The sequence below is a fragment of the Camelus ferus genome, chromosome 17, assembly GCF_009834535.1.
Source record: "Camelus ferus isolate YT-003-E chromosome 17, BCGSAC_Cfer_1.0, whole genome shotgun sequence".
NCBI classification, from domain to species: Eukaryota; Metazoa; Chordata; class Mammalia; order Artiodactyla; family Camelidae; genus Camelus; species Camelus ferus.
The window spans coordinates 2,417,801-2,437,997 of record NC_045712.1 but is presented as its reverse complement, the minus strand read 5'-3'; the positions used below and the strand labels follow the sequence as shown (position 1 = coordinate 2,437,997).

Below are 20,197 nucleotides of genomic sequence, written 5' to 3'. Positions count from 1 at the left end.
GCTAATACCAATTAAAATGTTTCTTCAAACTGAAGTTGAAGAACCTCAGGGGGATGGTGGGGGAACCCAGAGGGATTTGCAGTGTCTCAACACGGCCGGCTCCAGGGGCAAGAACTCCTCCCTACATCAACAGTAAGACCTGGCTCTCCTGGGAACCCTAGGGGCTTTCTATCCACTTACTTCCATTCTCCACTAAAGCTTCCAAGGTCCCCAATGTATGAAATAAATAAATATTTACTAATACACTTAGGACCCCAGGACTGTGTGAGCTCACTAGGAGTGACTGAGTGTTTCCTCTTCATTCACCCCAACGACAAGGGGCTTTTAAGTGTCGGTTGATAAAATAATCCTGAAACCCCTTTGCAGAGTTACAAATTGGCAGTTTCTGAAATTTGGACCCATTAGCCATGTAGGCAGTTCATCAAATTTCCAGTAGCAGAATCAAAATTCAGATTCCTTTGTAAATGCTCTGCCTCCATTTGTCCTATTCTGTCCTGCAGCAATCTTCCCAACACGTCGCAATCCTCATCCTCCCCCCAGCCCCCTCCCAGGCCGCCTCCCTAACTCTCGCATATACATTTCTTCCTCATGATAATGATCCTTCTGTCAGGAGCCACATATATGCAGTGGTCAAGTGGAAACAGGCAGAGCTTCCTTTCTCATTCTTGCCTTGGGGAAGAGGGAACTTAGTTTAAATAAATGATATGGTGATTTAAAAAGAAATGAACAGGGGGGAGACAGAGTCTATTAGTGCTTTTAAGATATTCTGTGACCTGTGTCAGTTCTGCAACACAATCATCCCACCTGTCTGACGTGATGTGTTGCTTTAGTCTTCACTACCTGGCTAATAATACTGAGTGCTTCCATGTGTTGAATGCTTACTATATACCAAGAATTGCATCAAGCCTTCTGCAGGCTTACTTAACCAGCATAACCCTTTGGGATAGGAACTGTTATTAACTTCATTTTATAGCCAAGGAAACTAAGGCTTAAAGAAGTAAACTGACTTGCCCCAAAGGGACACAGCTCATAAATTGCAGTGCTGGAATTTAAAGCAGTGTCAGCCTGGTTTCAAAGCTCACGCACTAATGCCTGACTTGTTTTTTCTTAGCTGGGCTTCACACCATTCTCGTGAAGTCTATTCCAAAACCTGGAGGCTATTAGAGACCTTGACTCCAAGAAAGAGTAACTCCCCATCACCTTTAATTGCTTCAACTGCCCCCAAGGACCTACTTCTGTAAAGCCTCACCGTGCGGGTTAAACGTCATCTCCTTTCCACCCCAAGAGGGACAGTCCCCAAAACCTAAAGAAACCTGTCTTCTACCTTTCTTGATCGCTCAAGTTCTGTGTTTTCCACCAGAGATCCAAGCTACATATAATCATCATGAGAAAGTGGGAAAGAGACAAAAGCATGACTCTTGGGAAAGGTTCTAGACTCAACTTGCTTTGAAAGTTTTAAAATCTTTATAGGTAGCTCCCTCCCACCCTATTGTATTGGGCCTTTTTGTATAGCTGTTCTTCTACTCTTCACCTGCCTTCTTCCCTGAATCATAGTATCTTCTTTCCCCAGAGCCTTCTAAGGCACACCATGTCTCACTGGTATCTGTATGACAGTTTCAGGATAACACAAAATAAATGGACATATGAAAGCATCAAGTATTTATCAGACATTTATGAAATACACCAGGAATGCTATAGAAATCAAGACATAAGACTGTTGTTAAATTTATACTATGTCCTTATAAGAATTCAAAAGACGATTCTGTATTAATGTATCTTTCCAAATTCCCCAGAAGTTCGAAGCTTGGACATCATAAGGAAATGTCACCACATACCTTTGCCTGAAGTTGCTCGGCACTGAGGTTAATAATGCTCTAGCTTAAAGCAAATCCCCCAACAATTACAAAGAGCTTCTCTGGAGCCTGGCTCTAAACTAGCCGCTTAGAAGCTGAAACTCAGGTTCATGTGCAGTTTCCAAAAGCCCATTTCCACCTTGCTCTCTGACACTTCCCCATTTCAAAAAGGCTGCATTCTCAATCTTCTGCTTCTTTGAGCACAACTTTCACACCTAACACATCACAAAACTGTAATTACAAAGTTTCAGAAACCTTTTCTGAAAGCCTCCCTAAACCGGAAGCTGCTTTGCCATTCAAGTGTCTGAACACTTTCTTCCCGCTGCAAGGGCACAGACCAATTCCACAGCCACGCGTGTGTGTGCACACCCAGGCATGTACACCTAGGCATGTATACCCAGCCCAAGGAATCACCATTCAATTTAAGACGAAGGGTCAGATTTCATACTGAGTCTCGGCTCTCTCCCAGAGTGCATTTTGTCTGCTTCTCAGTCCCTAAGTCCAAGTTCTACGCTGCGCAGAGATCTGGCCCCATTGTGCCTAGCTGGCCTTCTAGCATGGGCTTTTTTTTTTTTTTTTTTTTGTATGTCTTTTGCTAAGAAAAGGCAATGTGCTTTGCCTCCCTAACCCAGCCGCAGCCTGTCGTCCCCCAGACAAAAAGCGGCGGCCCAATGCTCCCTGCAGCGGCTGCGGCGGCGACGCAGGGCGGCCGACCTACCCGAGACCCGCGGCGCTACGCCTTTGTTGGGCCGGCTACAGATGGTGCCCCAGCACGGGGCTGAGCCGGGGGCGGGTGTGGGGGGCGGGAGGACGAGAGTGGGAGGCCGGGAAGGGGGTCGGGCGGGAGGGGAGGAGACCGCGGAGCAGCCAATCGGCTGGCAGCCCATCAGCTGACCGCTTTTGCTTACACCAGGTGCACGCTGGCTGCGGGGAGCACAAAGCGGGGCGCACCGAGAGCGCCGGCAGCCAGCCGGGGAGCTAGGCGAGGCCCGCGCGCCCGCGCCTGCAGCGCCCTCCGGGCGGGGAGCGGAGCCGGCGGCGTCAGCGCGGACGGCGGCATCCGCGCCGTAACATCCCTAGGCGCCCCGGGCGCCTTCCTCCGGACCTGGAAGCTCGCTGCCCCGCCCTCTGCACCCCACTTCTACCCTTTTTTCCAGTCCTGCCTCCGACAGCCGGATTGAGCCCAGGCCCGCTCAGCAGCTGTTGCTCGTGTCGCTGCCTCGCTTCCCGTCTTGGTGCTCTGCCGGGAGCCCCCCAAGGAGCCAGTGCCAGTGTGTTGGGAAGGAGGCGCCGCTCAGCCGGTCCTCCTCCTCCTCCTCTTCCTCCTGCTGCCGCCGACGGTGCCTGGTCCGTGCGCACCCCGACACTCCCGCCAGCCGGGCCCCGGGGTAAGTGCGCTCGCCCAGCCGGGCGGCGGCGGGGGGTGTGGGCAGCGGCGAGAGGAAGTCGAGGCAAACTTGGCGGCGCGGCGGGCCCAAGAAGGGTCTGGGGAACCGTGGGACAAGATCGCGGGCCTCTGAGGTACGAGGGGGCGCGGCTCATGGAGCTGGGGAAAATGACGAAGTCGGGGAAACCGGAATCTAGTAACCTTACGGGAAAAAAAAAAATCACAGGGGTCGGGGAGAACGATAGTTTGGAAGGAAGGCCGGACAGAAATGGGCAAAAGGCAATGGCTGGAGGCGAGCCTGCTAGACTGAAGGGACCGACGCGGGGGAGGGTGATGCCGGGGGATCCGGAGGAAAGAGGGTTGCTGGGATGTGAGCCCGAGTCGGAGAACAGCGCGGAAAGGGGCCTGAGAAGTTGGAAAGAGGACTGGGAGAGGGGGAAAGAAGGTAGCAAGCTGTGGGAAGAGAAAAGAGGAAGGATGTCTTGGAGGTGGCCTTGTCAGTAAAGAAGGGGGCCAGGGGTGTAATTCACAAAGCACTGAGTGTATTGAAGTCCGAGCATTCGGAAGAATCTACTCAACCGTCGCGTGGTCTAAGTAGGGGAAAGACCTCACCCTTCACGTTTTGAGCCCAGAAGCGGTGGCAGCCCAGGAGGCTTTCAGCCAGGGATGCTGGAACGTCAGGGAAGCCTCGGTCCGCCCCAGGCATGGTGGAGCCGGTGCTGGGTTCCCCGCGCGGCCGGGGTCGATAACGAGGAAAGTTTGCCAGCGAGTGTCCTTTGTGCTGCGTGGAGAGGGGTGTGGGCAGCCGCCGACTCCGCACTTCCCAGGGCGCTGCCGCGACTGCCACCATGGAGGGGAGTCCCTGTCTGGTAGACCCAGGTAGGGTGAAAAGATCAAGTAGCTGGAGGGGCGCTGAGCACCCGGGACTGGTGGGAAAACCCGTCCCAGGACCGATGTGAGGGACCCGGCATGATACTTGCAGTGGGAGGTTCGGGAGTGGTACCTGCTCTGGGGAGAGGGGGACCTTGCCTGCTGGGTTCACCGCCCCAGCCACAGGCAATGAATGCATGAATGAATGACCCGGTGTGAATAGTTTTGAGGCTTTCGAACCACACAGGCAAAGGCCGAGAGTCCAGGAAAATGACCTTTCTCTAAATCTCATGCCACTTTGAGCACTAACATTTTCATTCCCAGACCTAGATAATAGGGGAAAAGTGGAATTCAGTGAGGGAACAGGTACTGCTGACTTGGGCTTTTGCTTGTAGGATTTTTTTTTTAAGACTTTTTTTTTTTTTTTTTTTTTTTGCAATTTGCTTTGCCACGATGGTCTGAAGGATCAGTATTACTGGAATATGCTCGTTACTTCATTTTTAAGAGCTAGGACTAGAGGAGTGGAAAGTTCAGGAAGGTACTTTGATCAGTGTTACGTCCTAGAGTGAAAGTGGTGTTGTTGGCTCCAGGGCCACGTGTGTCCGAAAGACTCTGATTTGCATGCAAATGTGAGCAAATCCTGGCAGATGTCTGGCCTCATCCATTCACATGAAGGAATTTGAAAAGACAAGGAGTCTTTAGTTAACAATAGACCTTAAGAAAATGGAATAAAGGCGCAGTGTGAGTTTTTCTGTTTGGAAATTCCAAGTCTTGCTGACACCTTTATTCAAGAGTCAAATTCTCTGAGTGCTTTTGTACTGAAAGCGCCAAGTACTGCTTGCTCTTTACCTGGCTGTGTGTCTTCGTGCAATATTCAAGCCGGATGTTCTGAGCTAGTGAGAATGGTTATACGAAGCAGACAGTAACTTAATTCCACTTTTGGTTGTTTGAAGTAATTGCTGAATTGACCCCTCAACTTTTAGAGTTTCTTCTCTCTCTCTCCTTTTTTTTTTTTTTTTTTATGGAATCTCATCTCCTGCTTACATTTGCTCTCCATCCTCAGAGATACACACTAGAGAAGATACTTGTAGTTGACTATAGGAAGATCTCACTAGCAAGTAAATAGCCCAATCAAAATTGTTTTAGTAACAGGCCCCAAACTTGCAGAACTGCAGGTGATGAAACCATCACATTCCTAGTCACCTGAGGGGTTTTCGGGTCACAGGACAGAACAGTGGATGGGGAGGCAGTCTTGCCATGGACACCCTAATAGGGAACTTTCTGCCTTGTCTAATAGTAGCTAATACACCACTGCACTGCTCACCTCCTGGCCTTGTGCAACCGCTGAACAAAAGGCAGGCAGTGTGGGCTGCACGTGAGCCCCTGGGATTATACCTACTGACAAGCCAGCCCAGTGGCCTCTTCTTTTGTCAGCCCCAAACACTGTCGAAGGGAAAAAGAGCCTATTCACTGAACAGCGTTTGCCCCTGTATTCTATATATTCACTGAAAGGGACATTAAAATACAACCAAAAAAAAAGACAACATTGTTTTGAGGCTCAGTGTGGGGGGGTTGGGGGATGGGTAACAGATGTTAGCCTGCTATTTTACATGTTTCCTAAGTTATTTTTGCTGGTTCAGTGGCTTTTTACACATAAGGCAGTATTTTCCCAGGAGGGGAAAAAGGTATTGAGTCAAATTTAAGTAAGAAAATGGTATAGCCAAGATTACATTTTCTGTCTTAGAGCTATCCAGAAGTCAGAAAGTAACAAATCATTATAATAAACTCTTACATGACTTAAGCCTGGGATTCTGTCTTTATTATGGACTTGAGGGCTAACTATAAAATGCAGTTGACATTTTAAAACTAGGCAATAAGCCATTTTATTGTGAAGTTATCGTCTAGCTATTTTTGAAACAACATGGTAACTTTAAAATGACCAAAGCCTCACATTGAGAATTTATCTCTGGCTATTATCCTGCCTGTGTGAACTCTTTATTCTGCAAGTCTAATGAAAGGGAAGATAGGGCCCCTTCCTTGGTAAATAAAATTAATAAAGTACTTGTTATTAGAAAAGGATCATGCTGCTAAATAAAATCTTAGACCAGATCCAACTGTGGACTCTGGTTCTGAACAATAACATAGGTAGTTCTGGGCAGTGTCTGAAATTCCCGAAAAGCAAGGGAAAAGTCAACCATTGATCTCTCTCAGCTAAGGCGAGCTTCTTGACCTGAACTGTTAGAACAATTAGCACATATTCTAAAGCAGTGAGACTCATGGGGACAAACCCAGCAGGTACTAAAGAGAACCTGCCTCTACAGAATTATATTGCTACTTCCCAAGCCAGTTGGGTATGATGATAAATAAACAGAATGGTGGGCCTTTTATGCCACCATAAATAAGCCATAAGCCATGAATAAAATATGGTAAATTATAGGACTTGGGTGTCATTTTTTACTAGACTTTCATAATGCTTTCTTATAATTTATTTTTAGGTTACAAAATAATAGTTCTTTGAATGATTCACTTGTGCACTAATGTAAGGTTGCTCAAATTTTGTATTTAGTTTTAAAAAATTATTATGCTGAACATCTATTTTGGGTTAAGGCAATCTGGAGATAAAGCAAATTCTGTTTTAGAATTGTAATCGTATTTTGGTTTCTGGGAACAATGGAAGTATCTTTAACTCATGAATAGAGCTTTGATTAATATTTTATTCAAGATGAAATTATAATTATATAGATGAAGTAAGGAAAACATGTATTCTCTCTTGGCTTAAAGTGCAGAATAGAGTCAAAAGTTAAACCTTGTAAGTAATATTCAATACTTGAGTGACTGAGGAAACCATTCGTTCTGCAAGTCTTCTTAAATGAAGTTTGCTTTTTAAATTTTCTGGTTTTAGTATAGTACCATTCACCTACTTTATGGATACACCAGTGGATGTAGGTAGCATCCATGTCTCAAAACATAGCAAAATGTATAATAAGTGGTTTACTGACATTACAATTACAATACATGAGAAGATAATATAGTATATATTTCCAGACTTCATGGACACCCTATAGACGTGTTAAGCATACTATTTAATAATTAAAATATATGCCATTTTATGTGATAGTGTTTTTTTAAAGAAACAATATGCAAGCTTACATATTATTTTTTTACTTTTTGAATGTTTTCAAAAGGTCTAACAAAGGTAGGATATTAGCAGTTTTATCAGTTACTAGGTTGTTAAGTAAGCTATCTAGTCATACTCAGGTGATCCTAGGTCAGTTTCTTAATCCCGTCAACCCTCAGTTTCCTCATCTGTATCAGGACCTGGTTGGGGGCGTAGGGCTAGAAGGACTGATGACCATAATCAGTGAGACTGCTGAAAGGTTTGTGGAAGCTTTGCCTCCAATACCATAACTAACATAAACACTGAACTTGAATGGAACCATTGTACTTAACACACTGCAAATCATCCCCAAGAGGCAAAGAAACTCGGCTTAAACTTGCAGTGACACACACTGGCAGTCCGTCAACTCTGACTTGGCATCCTCCAAGGATGCCGCTGCCTTTACTTACAACATTTAGTTCTAAAAACTGTGGAGTAAAAACTGCTTTTACGGTGGCTTGTTGCCTTCCGTGTACACTCTTCATAGCTCAGAGGTTGAAATGTTACTTGAAAGCTCTGATTAATATAAATGAGTTGTAATTTTCTGACCCAGGCCATCCTGGCTCACATCTATTATGCCACTGGCAGACATGTGGACTCCACAGCTGTCCCCTCATTTGTGTATGAAACAGGCACACTGGTGGCATTTTCTGGTTACCATAGTTACATTAACAATATACGTGTGACATTACATCCTTCCACTTGAAAGGTTTTTGGGGCAAATATTATGGAGACCTGGGAGTAAAGGACAACTATGTAAAGTTTGAGGAATAAGTGAGTTAATCTGTTATCATTTTTTGGAGCCACCATTTCAGTCACGGGAGGAGAGCCATCCTACAGTGCGGTCCAGGAACAGGCGAACGCAAGCCTTTGACTAACAAAGATTTCCAAGGGAAGCATTTACAACAATGCCTTACCTCTACAGGACAATGTCCATTAAGTTTTCATTTCAAAATATTTGCTCCTTTTATTCATGACTGCCCTTTGTGCAGTTATGGATCAGCACAGTCATTTTTGGTTCATACAGGGAAAAGGACCACACCAGTAGTAGCATCCATCTCAGTGAGACCTAGGAGACAAAAAATCAGTTTGCACTATGAAGCAGTGAGCACAAAGAGAGAATCTTCATTTAGGAAAACTAAAAAAGCTTTACAAAGAAAGAAAGGTTGCTTAATTGGTTTCATGCCTATAATTTTCCCCTCTAGAAAAAATGTTAGCATAGCAATAAAGAATATCATTAACCTGCATTGTTATTTCACAATAGTAATAAAGCTTAATTTGCATCCATAATAATCACTGTAATCAAGTACTGTACAGGGAGTCAGGAAGGCGCAGGCTCATTTCCCAGATCTGACACTAATGACTGAATGTGTGACCTTCTGGGTGTCCTGCAGCCCTCCCGGCACTGTGCGTTCCTATCCAAGGACCCAAGGACACTGGAAGATGCTTCTAGTATTACCCCTGCAAAGAATTTGATTTTTGCTCTATATGCCGTGATTGAATGGGAAGCTAAAGGTCTGGCAGACACAGCAAGGTGATTCTTCTGGTTCCTAATCCTACAGCTAAGAACAGTTTTGCTCTTTTAAAAAGGTTCTCCCCCTATTAATGACAATTCCCCACCACCTCACCTGGACTCGCCTGAGGGAAAGAATTCTACCTGGGATACAGGAAGCTGCTTATGATCATAGAACACTCGTTCACCTGGTAAATATATACTGGGCACCACCCATGTGCCAAGCTTTATAGGAGGTACCAAAATCAAAAGAAATCAGCTTGATTTTTCTGCAGCTTATACACTAACTCTGTCATAAGCATTTTGTCACCATCAGTCATGTAATCATCTACAAGTGTTTATTGAGTGCCCAGCACAGAAAGGCACTCGGCTAGGTCTAGCACAGAGGTTTTCAAGTGGGGGTGATTTTGCCCCCCAGGCATCTGACAGTATTTGGAGACATTTTTCGTCAGTTATTGTCACAGCTGGGGGTGGAGGATGCTACTGGCTAGAAGCCAGGCATGATGTTAAACATCCTAAAATGCGCAGACAGTCCCCTGACAACAGAAGCATCTGCTCCACGAGTCAGTCATGCCAAGGTTGAGGAACCCTGTTCTGGCGGACACAGCTCTGCCCTTAGTGAGTTTAAGTCCAGTGAAGGTCATGGAGAGGAGACTGGCCAAGTGCAATAAAGCATGTGGTGGTGGTGAAAGTGTGAGCTACGGAAGTACAGAAGAAGGAGACTTCATTTAGATTTTGGCTGCCTGCAAAGGCTTTATGAAACATTCTGGTTAATTCCCAAAACAGGCTATCACCAGGAACACCCATGCTTGGCAGGAGATAATTTTAGATCTAATCTCATTGAACACCAGTGAGTTGGATGGTTGGTTGAGAGAGGGTAGACACCTTAACTCTATCAAGAACTCTACACTGGGGATGGAGTTGTTCATTCTTTGTAGGACTCCGTAAGAATTCAGAATGTCTTGACTTATCAGGAGAGGAGGCTGGAAACAGAAGGAATGTCAGTGGCAAGAAACATAGGACTGTACAAGCTGCATCAAGAGAAGATGTGGCTGAGCTGACAAAGCGAGTAATGCCTCATGTTTTAGAACTTCAAATTTTGCAGAGTCCTTAAATATGTATCTCATTTGACCGGCAGCATTCTGAGACAACATTATCATTCCTTCTCCCTTTTTTCAGTGACTAAGGGATCAGAGCCATGGAGAAATTCAGTGTGACCTTGGACAAGTCACTTAATAATTCTCTAAGGTTTAGCTATAAAAGAGAGGTTTCAGGGCTCCTCTTCCTAGCCCAATTTCAATTTGCCTAAGGTCACACCTTTAGGGAAACACCGGACCTGGGATAAGACTAGCCTCCCTGCCTCTCTCAGACCCATTGCCTTTCCCGTTCACACCAGGGCTGCTTCCTGAGCCATGGAGTCAGATCAGGTAATAATACGACAGTGACTCAGCATTCTAGCTCTTGGGTTACCAGAGAGAGCAAGGATCTGGGATGCATCAATTAAAATGTGTCATGCAGAGAAACTTAAACTGGGTTTCCCAGACACCTAAGGACTAATCACACTTTCCCTCTAATATTTTATTTTAAGCTGACTTTAGAAGTTTAAAAAATACTTGTGACAAGCTGGGAAGAAAAGTTCATAGGAGAATGATGCTAGGGTAAGAAAATGAAAACCCAGAACATGTGGACAGAATTGAGGATGTTCTGCTTAGGAAAGAGACGCAGTAGTAGCATGGTTTTTGGTTTTGTTTGCTTTTTGCTTTTTTCTTTGGCGGGGATATTTTAAATTTCCTCCCAGAGAATGATGACCAATATATACATACACACATACATACATAGACGCGCGCACACACACACACACACACACACACACACACACACCACAGGGAAGGCAGATTCCATATTGAGAAGTTTATGTTTTTGCTTTTAATAATAAGATTGGCACATTAAAAATGGGTTTGGGGGAGAGCCTTCACTCAAGATCTTAAAGAGGTAACTACTTCTGACTTCTCTGGGATGGTATAATGTTTTCTTGTGAGAAGGAAGACTGAGAAGCTGCCTGACTGCTCAAGGTTCTTTTCATCTTCATAATTCTGTGATTTCCAAGATCATGAGTGAGAATAATATAGGACTTCAGCCATGACCTGAGAGTTTCCAAGACACTGATGGAATCTATATTAACTCATCCAACCATGATAGAACCACTGAAAGACGCTGGAGTGGCAATTATTGGATTTCTCCTCTTATGCTTCAGCTGATTATGGTTCTTTCCAAGGAGAACTACACGTCAGGTTTAACCCCCTGAAGGACCAGTTAGCTTTGCTCTGTCCTATGGGGATAGTCTTGTCTCTGGAATCCCAGCCAACTTCTGCACATACTCACAAACTCATCATTTCTCACCTGGGAGGCCAGGTGAAAACCTGGGTCTCTTCAAAGCTATCTGAAGGAAAAACACAAAGTATGTGGGCAAATGCTGGTGGGACAGTTTTCTGTTTGTGCGTGAAGGGTAACACTGTCAAAATAGAATCCTGCTGAGGAAGTTTCCAAATGGCTTCACCCTCAGGATTGAGCAATAGAGTGAGATTAGCTCTATACAAATGAGATGCTTTAGTATTTAGGAGAAAAATATTATATAGGTCCCAAATTAATAATATAGAATGTAGTAGCAGTAGGAGAAAGATAGTGATATTCAACATTATTGCGCCTTTCCAGTGTGCCAGGAACCATCCCATACATCCTATCTGCATTCACTTGTTTAATCCTTGCAACAACTCTAAATGTAGATAACTGCTTTACAGCTCAGGAAACTAAGGCACAAAGCAATTAAGTAACTTGCTCAAGGCCACAAAACTAGTGTGTACTCAGTAAATATTTGTCACATGAATGAATGAATGAATGAATATACACCTGTTTTAGAGGGGAGTCCTTTACTGGAATTCTCATTTTACAGCAGTCCTGCCTTCTCAGCAGGGCACTTTGAAGAGCTGGCTCTGTGGCTGTGGATGACAGATGAAGTCTCAGAGTTTGTAAGTGGCAGAGCAGGGATGTGAACTTGGGTCTGACTCTGAACTTGTACTGTTAAAGTACTTGCTATGTTTATTTCTCTTTAATTGCAGCTATAAAACAAAAGGATTGGACTAGACTAGCTTTCATAGCCCATCTGGCTCTAAAAATTCTGTAATTCCATTATTAAAGTAAGGTTTATGTAAGATGATTTTTTTATTACTTTAAATTTTGAAATCTAGCTTGGTATTCTTATTTAACCAATCATCACTGAATTATCCTCTAAAATTATATTGAAATTATTAGCATCATATTTTAAAATTTGTATTTAGAATAAGCAATTTTAAATGGACGAAAATGCATACTTAAAGATTGCATTCTCCTAACCGTTACCATCACACGGCATACTGAGTTATATCATTCTCTAAATTTAGAAGGTTTCTAAAAGTTGAAAAGCATTTTTCTGTTGCACAGAAAAAAGAAGTGAAAATATTAATTGTGAATAAAGTTACTTTGACACTTGCAGAAATAAGTAGCTTGCTGATCCTTCTAAAAGGTACTGGATGATTTTTACAAGAGCTTAAAGCTGTCTAATAATATTAGAAACTACTCGAGATTTGCTTCTAAAGACTATTTTGCTTTAAGAGATCCTTCTGGAATGCAAGTGATGCATCCGAACAATGTGAGTCCTTGCCATCGTGTTACAGGATGTACAGCCCAAGGCAGGACAAAAAGCTTGGAGACGAGGCAGGTCTTAGAGTTGGGAAGAGCTGGCTCCAGATGTGCATCTTAGCGCTATGGCCTGGAGTGATTTCAGTGAGCCTCAGTATCGTCATCTGTGAAGTGGAGGTAATAATAGAACCCGCCTGACAGAATCACTGCACTTGCTCGGTGAGATCGTGCGTCTAAAGCTCTTTGCACAGTTCCTGGACCAAGGGGAGTACTTAGTAAACAGTAGCAACGGATAGCAGTGGTATTATTATTATGTGGAAATCTGGTGTTTCTGACTGCCAGAGTGTCTGGATGCTCATTTGGAGGCAAGTGGAGATATTTTAAGAGACAAGATTCAGACTAGGTATTTGTGAATTTGGTAATTCACATGGTTATCACCTTTTGTGGACCCCAAGAGAGCTTCATATTTGTCCAGACATGCAAGAAATCTTGAGTCAGCCGATGTGCTTTGGAAGAACAGATGAATACATTAGAGCCGTTTTTGTTTCTAGATCCTGCTCTGTATCCACTCTCTCTGACAAGACCATAATGCCCCTGAGTTGTGATTCGTGGAATCAGATTTTCTAACCTGAGACAACAGGTTCAGTTCAGAGCTATCATTCTCCAGTGAGGAGCCCAATTCAAGACATTGTTAGAGCTAACAGACCCCCAAACTTCAGCCCTCTGGGATCCACTGTTAGGTAATACAGTTGTTGGGGCATGTCAAACTCTTAGAACAGTGACCAGCATCTTGAACATGCTCAATAAATCATGCTGCTACCACCGTTATTGTTGATCCTTAGTAACGCCATCTTCATAACATTTATCATCTTGCTTCTTGACCAAACTACAAAGCTTCTGGTTGGGGCCAGACCAGAACCCAGTGCAGTGTAACTTAGAGTCCTTTTGGGAGCAGGGTCATTCACAAAGCAAGAGGAAGTACCAACCAAGCCAAATCTGGTGCTTTTAAGGAGACCCATGGTGGATGGACACAGGAAGATGCTTCTACGATTAAGCCTCGATAGCCTCTACCTTGTTTTAGCTATTAGATTCTCGTTTACTCATGATGAAGAGGATTAGAATACTATTAGGTGCCTCATTTTCTTTGAATTATTTGAGAGCTGGAACTAATAATTATTTATAAAGAACTTTATATTCATTGTCTTATTTAATCCTCCTCATCTGCGCTTCCCAGTTGGTAGGTGGGTGCATTTACAGGTAATTGGAGATACTGATACTCTTTGCCCTTGGGGACAGCCAGACCCACCCAGCCCAGCTAGTCACCTCTGGCTACTCTCGCTAATAATCAGCATTTTCTAAGTGTGCTGAGAGGAGGGCATAGCAACTCTGGGAGGTAAGTATTTCAAGATAAGGAAAAAAACCTGAGGCAAACAATTGGCCCAATATCTCACAACAAGTTAGTGTGTAGGACCAGGCACTCTTAATTCTGGTGTTCCTCCAGGCTAAGTTTGCCACACTGTCCTTGACTTTCCCACATCTCCGGGTCCTCCCTTCAAGCATAGCATGTTATCTTAATTTACGATTATTTTTTTACATCACTGTAATACCAGACCCCTCCACCAAACAGCACCTTGAGCGATGAGACTATGGCTTACTCAGCCTTGGGACCCTAGCACCTAGAAGAGTACTCGGCACATGGAAGATACACTTAAAAATATTGAGTGAATGAAAGAGGAAAGGGATTTCCACCAAATGTCATGTCTATTTCATTTTGCCATACTGTTTCTTCTAAATAATTAAAAAAAATTTATTCCCTAAATAGTTGGGTAGATATTAGCTCTTAAACCTGTATTATACACAGAGATGTTAGTGCATTACTATTTTAGAGAGGTTATGATAGAACGCTGAACTCATTTGGGGATGCCTTTATGTTATTAATGCCAAGGAAATGTTATTAATCAAAAAGTATTCATTAAATGCATGTAGAATATCAAGTGCTATTAGCGGGGTCATGTTGGGGGGGGGTGAAAAAAATGTACAAGGTGTTATTTCCATCCCAAATAAGCTTCAAAACTCATTGGGGAGATAGAGTGAATAGAGACAAGACATAATAATTAAGTGATCGTCTGTGAAAATTCCACAACAATGGAAAAAAACCAAAAAGAGGGGCTCAGATGAGATGGGTCTGGGATTTCAACTTTGTCACATACTAGCTGGGTGATCTTGGTTAAAAGACTTAATTTATTTGACTCTCAAGGTCTCTCATCTGTAGGATGGAGGATATGAACCCACAAGGTTGCTGTGAGGATGTGTGGGAAAGCTCTTGCTGCAGTGTTAAGAACATGACAATCATTTACTTCAGTCATTTGGAAAATCTGACAGCATTACCTCTGTGCAGATCGTTTTGTGTGAGCTGGGGATACAGTGGTGAGCAAAACAGATAAAATGCAGTCCCTTCCCACGTGGGGCTTGCTTTCTGATGGGGGAGACAAAATTAATCCAATTGTCACATAAGGCAATATAAAAGTATGGCTGTGTTAAGTCCGGTGAAATACAAGTTCATGAGGCCAGAAGAGAACATTACATGGAGGCTTCTAAGAGAAGACCTCTCTAAAGAAGTGACATTTCAACTAACATCTCAAGGCTAAGTGAGAGTTACCCAGGCCAAAGGGTGCAGGGGGGAGGGAGCTTTGCAAGCCAAGACGTGGAGGTCTTGATGGGTTTGAGAAACAGAGAGAAGACCATCGAGGCTTAGAATAGAACAAAATGGGGGACCATTAACTCAGAACTTCCTTTCTCCTGTCCTCCAAACTACACTGGTATTCAGACAAGAAAGACTACTAAGAGGTTCCGCAGAGGGAGAGTTTGCATTATGTACAGGAGGGGTGGGATGTGTTGACTCCAGTCATGGAAGGGGGAAGACAACAGAAGGCTTGAATTCCTGGAGAGACAAATTGCAGGAGCAAGTGTTCAGGGGCCCGGGCTGGTTGAGTGGCATCCCTGTGCCTGGCATAATTTGGACTGGCATGCCAAGATCTAAGAGCTAAAGGGCACTGCAAGGAGGGAGTCTTGCATTCATTTCTCTGTGGTCTTGGGCATGTTGTTTGACTTCCCCCCTTGGTTAAAGATACATGGATGTGAAAGTGGTATATAGTTAATATCTTGTAAGCTCATATATCTTCTTTTATTTTCTGCTTTCCACTGCCTTCCCCCCTGCCCCCGCAACACATTTCCTTTTATTGTAGATGAACCCCTGATTAAAACACTGGCTAACAGACAACACATCAACTGTGTTGCCCACAGATGGAAATTTTTAAATACTAGTTTAGGGCTATCTTTAAAAACAAAAAAAAACAAAAAAACAAAAAAAAAACCTCTTGCTTGGCATGCAAATGCTTCCTTCATGTGTGGAATATCATTCTTGTTCAAAATCTCCGTTATGTAAATTGCATTTAGCCACATCTGGCCGGTGTTAACATGAAAGAGGTGAGTGATGTTGAGTATGCAAGATCCTCCAAGAGATTCAGATGGTGAATAACTTCATTAGGGTGCTAATGACCATAAAACCTAGTTGTTATTGATCTGTCCTCCGTGGAGAGATCTACTTTTCTGCCTGATCTCAATTATTATGGTTCATAATACAGAGATCAACACTGGGTTAGCCTGCTGCCCCTGTAATAATTTGTATTAGCTCCATCTTTGTATTGACATACAACTTAATTCAGACACTATCATCAGTTAGTTATCAGAGTATCTGGTAGAGATAGTCGCTTACTTTTCAGCAAAATGCAGTCATCCTTCGTACTCATACTGTGCTTTATAGCAATACATCTCTGGCTCCCCTGAACCCTTAACATAACATTTTTTTCTTTTCTCTGCATGGCTCTTGCAATCTTAAGTCTTCCATGCTAGACCTTTGTGAGAAAAACATTATCTCTGGCCATAATCTCACTCCCAAACTCCAGTCCTGTCTTTTCAAATGCCTGCTGGATATTTTCATCCCCAAAATCACAACATCATGGAAGGGTCAAGAAGAGGCAATGATTTGGATCCAGAATGAGCTGTGGCTGTACAAGAGGATACCATAGCAGTCTACAGAGAAATAAAGTCACTACACACTGGTCCAGCAGGGAGGGAACCAGAAGTACCCCAACTTCTCCCTCTTCTAATCACACAAATGGAAACTCATCCCACTTTCAGAATAAGCTCCTGCAGGCCCTATCTTGCTTTAGCAAACACAATCTCAGAGTCATCCAAGGCTCAATACCTTGGTATTATTTTTAACTCTTCCCTCCCCTTTCTCCAGTCTACTAGTCAACTATAATATCTGATAGATACCTCTCTACTTACATTTCTCTAATGTCTCCTAAATATGGCCCTTCATCTCTGTTGCTATAACTGCAATCCCACTTCCAGTCCTCATTACTTCTCATTTAGCTTATTGTAAGTGCTTCTTAATGGCTTTCCCCATGTTTCCTCCTTTCTTACACAGAGCTGAGATGACTCAGTCTTTCTGAATTGTAGAAATGATCCCATCGTTCCCTGTACAAAGACATTTAGTGGTCCCCACTGACTTTGAGACTGCTGGATATTCTCCATACCCCTCCAGATCCACCCTACTCTTCTCCATTTTGCTTTTTACTCTGGGAATCAGACTTGACCATTTCAGTGGGTCCTCTGCCATCTGGTTTCTTGTTGGCTTCTGCTTCCTTCAATAGCTAGCTCAAGGGTGTTTGGCCATCGTTTCTGAGTTTACCTTAACCTTGTCCATGCCTTATAAATGGTCCCTTTTAAAAATTTTCTTTATATACTCCCTTTTGAATGTACCTTCTGTTTTCTGCTAGGTCGCTGACAAGAATAATACACTGAGCGAATACTCCTCAGTGAAGCATCAAAAGCCCTCCGTAGCTAGGCACCCTCCTTCCTTTCTGTCTTGGTTTTCATTCCTATCTCGGTAGACCTTAAATCCCATTCAGAATGAACTAGTTCCTATTTCGTGTACTTATTCTGACCCTGCTACTTTGGTGCCTTTACACCAGTGGTGTGCTGGTAAATGTTTAACAGCTAGCTCTCCAAAAGATAAGCCCAAATCTGCAGTGTTCGCCAATTTCTGTGGTGTAAATACATTCACTTAGAACAATTTTAAGCTAATAATGTAATGTCTCTAAACTTGGATTTGGAAAGAAATGCTCATGATTGGCTTAGGATCCCACTGCTTTGCATCCAACTTCCTCTCCACCTTGGATGCCCTGCTTCACCCCCACCCCGTCCCCCCTCCCCACACCCACAGCACTTCACACAGAAGAGTTCCTCAATCAGCTATGCTAGTTCAATTCTATCATTCCTTTGAAGGGTTAAACAGCCTAATTGCCAGCCACATGCTGATGGTAATACTTCTGAATCTTGAATTTTCTCATGAGTGCTAACAAGAGAAATGTTAGGGGCTTGTTAGGTTTTTGAGACTTAAAAGTCCTGAAGCAAACATAAGCTACCTGTTCATATTTTATCCCAAGTTGCTAAAGCTTGCTCCTTAAAGTTGCTAATTCTCCAAGAAAATAATTCTTTTCTTTGGTCTTGTGTTCAAATTATGTCTTCATTATCCTCACTTAAATATAATTTGAAGTAAAAATGAACCAATATTAAACTATATGTCATCACTATTATAACCGTTTGAACATTTCACAGTTTAAGTGGTGTACTCTTAAACCTAAAACTCTACAGAAAGCTTTTAAGGTGCATATTAGTCCTAGATAGATAACACAGTACTGCAATTTATTTTAAAATGCATTTTATTAAGAAATAACCTTTTTATTTTAGTCAACCTTTCTAAGAGATAACTTTAATTTTGCTTCATTAAAAATGTGATTCCTATGTTTAAAGTTCAAAAAGTAACTAGTTTTTATTAGAAAACTAGGAGGCAAAGAAATAAAGGTGATCTTATAACGGCACTGAATGATTTTATATTTTAATGGTTATGAGTGGCAATATAGATATTTAACTAAAACCATTCTTTTTACTTTTAATTTAATACGACACATGAATTGAAGAGAGACTATACAATGCATTATGATTTACAATGCCTGCTGGCGTTTTAATGTTCTCAGCTGTTGTTTTGCACCATTGATTACACAAAGCCTAAACTGTGTAATTAAGGACCATCCCACTAATGTGCACTGGTGGATTTATGGCATCCAGGTCATGGACGATCTGAGCACTTTGAGTATTGGACCATTAGTTTCAAAGCATATTAACATAGGCAAACACATTGGCATCAAGGAGAATCTATAATAAGAAACTATTTCAAGGAGGTAGCTTTCATCTGATTTTAATTTACCAAAACAATTTAAAAACCTGATTACCAGAAATTCTAATTAACTAGAATTTTTTTCCTCTGGAGTCCACTTACAGGAGAAAAGGGGAAATTGGAAGAAAATAAGTTAATAACCAAGTCTTTAGATTTAAAAAAAAAATTCCAATATAAGTTCATTATCAGGGTCTTGAAGAAAAAAATGTCTTCTAAAAAACCAAAAATTTAACCACTCTTATCAAAGGCAAGAAAGTGGGTATTAAAGATTAAATCTAAAAGCTTTCTAGGAAACCTTTGAATTTGCAAATTCCCTGAGCCTAATCTTCTGGTTAAACCAAGGTTCTACTTGACAAGTTAGTTTTCTTATATGTACCTGTGAGAATGCTGCAGTGCACTGACAATATTTACTGGAGGTCCAATGAGATCATTGAGGCAGGTGGGTCCACACAGAGTTCTGACTTCAGCATGTAACAGTCTTGGGTTTAATACCAGCTTCTTCACCAAATCGCTGTGGGAATTCTGGTGAGGCACTTAATCTCTGAGCCCTAAGGTCATTTATAAAATGAGAATAATCACATCTGCCTCCACTGGGTGCTATGACAATGCAGCACGTAAGGCACTTTCCACCATGCTGTCCCCCTTGCTCTATATCCTGCTCCCCATCCCTGGCGTTTGGCCATTTTGACGCTGTTCTTAGAGAGCCACTGTGGCCCCTAAGCCTTCAGAGGGAAGGTCTGAACAAGCAGGCACACTTTACATTATATTCATCCTCTCCTAATGATGAAGAAAGTCAAGTTCTTTGAGTCTTTATTAGAACAGTCATATAAAAATAGTCGAGAAAAAGAACTTGAAACCAGGTTTATTTTAAGAGTTCAGGAACAGATGGCTTTATTTTGCTTCTTTGAAAGAGATGGCATTCTGTAGAAACACAATGTGCTTAAGGTCTATCAAGTTGAAGGGCAGATCCTGTCACTCACCCAAATACTGCAGTCTGCAGTCTTTAACCTTGAGCAGCAGGAACTCTTATGCTATAGATATGTACACTCTGTATATTGGTCTCCAAATTTTAAAGGAACATTTTAATGTGGAAGGGATATATGTTCTTGACGTTTTCTCAGTCTAAAGTTCAAACTGCACTTAGTCTTCTAATTGGCAAACTGTAAGCAGTCAGATTCTTTAGAGAAATATCACTAGATCAGAGCTAAAATACAGGCTCCCATCTTAAGGACATTGGATGTTTTCATTTTTTAAATAAAAATTTTATGAAAATGTCAGTTAGCTAATAAAGATTACTACTGGAAATAAGTATAACAGAAGATAGTACAGAACTCTGTTTGAGCAAAGAAAAATGCAAGAAATATTCTGAAATGCATGCGAAAATGTTTGCCGTTCTTTTTGATGAGAAGTTATTTCCACTATTACAAACTACTCTCAT

The 20,197-nt window shown here is 42.6% G+C and overlaps 1 protein-coding gene across 2 annotated transcripts in view; it reads left to right on the top strand.

The window, feature by feature from the left end:
* The first annotated feature begins 2,691 nt into the window (after positions 1-2,691).
* LRRN1 (leucine rich repeat neuronal 1) overlaps positions 2,692-20,197 on the top strand; it is a 36,466-nt gene continuing 18,960 nt past the window's right edge. The window contains exon 1 of one of the 2 annotated variants that reach the window (XM_032458048.1): positions 2,692-3,241. The gene's annotated coding sequence lies outside the window, so the exon portion shown is untranslated. The other variant, XM_032458049.1, reaches the window with a different exon arrangement.